Source organism: Marmota marmota, unplaced genomic scaffold (assembly GCF_001458135.2).
Source record: "Marmota marmota marmota unplaced genomic scaffold, marMar, whole genome shotgun sequence".
NCBI classification, from domain to species: Eukaryota; Metazoa; Chordata; class Mammalia; order Rodentia; family Sciuridae; genus Marmota; species Marmota marmota.
The window spans coordinates 58,337,889-58,340,150 of record NW_026000026.1 but is presented as its reverse complement, the minus strand read 5'-3'; the positions used below and the strand labels follow the sequence as shown (position 1 = coordinate 58,340,150).

General features: G+C 49.4%; 1 pseudogene; it reads right to left on the bottom strand.

The window, feature by feature from the left end:
- Window positions 1–693: 693 nt before the first annotated feature.
- On the bottom strand, window positions 694–1,714 carry LOC107135456 (annotated as a pseudogene).
- Window positions 1,715–2,262: the final 548 nt, after the last annotated feature.

The following is a 2,262-nucleotide window of genomic DNA, read 5'->3' as shown; positions in this document are numbered from 1 at the left end:
CGCTGGCCCTATTTGTGGGGAGATACCAGGTTCCTCCAGAAAGACAGTTTCATGGTCCCTACTGATGGATGTCTGTGACAGATATCACACACACATACAGAGCCTCTCTTTACAATGGATATACAGAAGTATGCAAGTTTAATACCTATAGAGGAACAGAAATGACACGGGACACAAATGCAACACTAAAGTGAGGGGGGAAGGGGTAGAGAGACATGGGATGAGATCACAGTAACTTGTGAGTGACTCCTTTGGTGTTGAGACATGAGACAGTTGACTCGTCACTAAAACTGCATATCAAGTAAACCACCAACTTGGGAAGACAGGTACATGGCAGGGCTGAGCTTAGGACAGGGGCAGGGCCTGGAGCTTGTCCCAGAGCCCAGACACTCAAAGATGTCTGGGCTCGAGAGTGTCTGGTCCGTGCTTCTGTAACACCAGGAGAGGGGCCTCTTCTGGGCAGGCTCCCTTCTCCTAACACTAGATGAGGAAAGAGGCCCTGGCTGCAGGAAGCCAGGCCACCAAGCCTGGGTCTTTGGATACAAACAGCAGCACTACACACCACTGCACCCACAGCCAGCTTCCCTGTCTATAAGCACCCACCCTGAAAAGGGATTTCCAACAGAGAGCCAGAGAGTCCAAGGAGGTGGGAGAAGCCCCAGTGGTGGGATCTGAGGGAAAGGAGGTGGTGGAAGAGCAGATGTGTCCCATGGGTCCTCCTAGGCATCATGAAGATTGCCATCGCTCAGCAGCACCTTCTTGCCAGGTTTGAAGGCTAGCATCCCAAGGTAGGGGCAGCTGGCACAGCAGAAAGCATCGCCCAGGTAGCAGTTTCCACAGGCTGACTTGGGCTTGGCATTCTTCTGTTCCTGTAACTTCTCTTTTTCTAGTTCTTCTGCAAGGCCACAGGTGCAGTTCTTACAAGCCTTTCTTTTTTTTTTTCTTTCCCCACAAGAAGCAGCCCCTAGGGAAGCAGGATCTGTTTTTTTTTCAAATCTTCTGGATCCAGTAGCTCATCTGAGTCAATGAGATCCATGCTCTCGTCCTCCATGTCATTGGCTGAGAGGGTCCAGAGCTTGGCAGTGGCAGGGTCCACAGCAGGTTTCACCAAAGGAGACTTTTTGGTGATAGAAAGTTTAAGCTGACTGGAAGAACCCACTTCAAAGTTTGGCTTTTTGCCTGTGATCTGAACAGAGAGCAAGCTCTCACTGTTGCAGCCCAGGTGTCACTGGATAGACTGCTTCTCCTCAGGACTCAAGGACTCTCACTGCAGCTCTTTTACTTCCACAAGACCAGAGAGAGTCAGAGCTGAACACAGTTTAGACGCTGTCTTCACTTTGCTATCTTTATCTACAGCTGTCTCTACTGGTTCTTTCAGGAAAAGACATCCCCCAGGCCTAAGGATGCGGGCCATCTCAGCCAAAACCTCGGCACTGTGCAGAGTCCACTTCCTGGGACTACACCTGACAAGATAACGTCAAAGCTGGATTTCTTGTGGGCAAACCGCAACAGGTGGCTCATGTTCTCCACCAACACTTGGCCTTCATCACCAGTTAACACTTGAAGTTTATCCACCAGATCTTTCAGAGCCTCCACAGGGGATGACTTATCCCAGACCACTGCCACAGCCTGGTCAGCTGAGATCCCAAAATAGGCCATTCCTCCAGTGTTGAAAGACCTAAAAGCTTCAGAGAGGCAAACTTCTGAGAACCAGGACGCAAGGTCACAAGAGTTGGCTACCAGGTAGAACCGGGTCTGGGACTCCATGGCCCGAGCTCAGGTCTTTGCCACCTCAGCGATCAGTGCCCAGGGGATGGCTGAGCAACAAAGGAGACAACCCAGGAAGGGGAGGGAGCCAGAGCATCAGGAGCCCAGGCAAGTAGGTCCAGGGCTGGGCTCAGCCCCTCACACCTGCTTCCCAAGGCATAAGCCCGCCAAGGCCAGCGCCTCCGGAGTTCTCCACGGAGCGGCCTTAGCTACATTCCTACCTAGGCACAAGGCTGGAAATAGGAAATGAGTTAATTTTATTCTTTTATATTTTGTTATACTTAGAAATTAAACACAAAACACAAAAGTAATTTTCAGTAATCTCAGAAAAATATTTTCGCATAATAGCAGGCATCAAGTTGAGCAAAAGCAAACTCTTTAACTTAGAAAACTGTCAGCACAGTACAGTCTGAATTACCAAGGGCAAAATCCCAGAAGCTATGAAGGATTGAACAATATGTCAATTTGTGTTATCCTACTTGTTATCACACATTT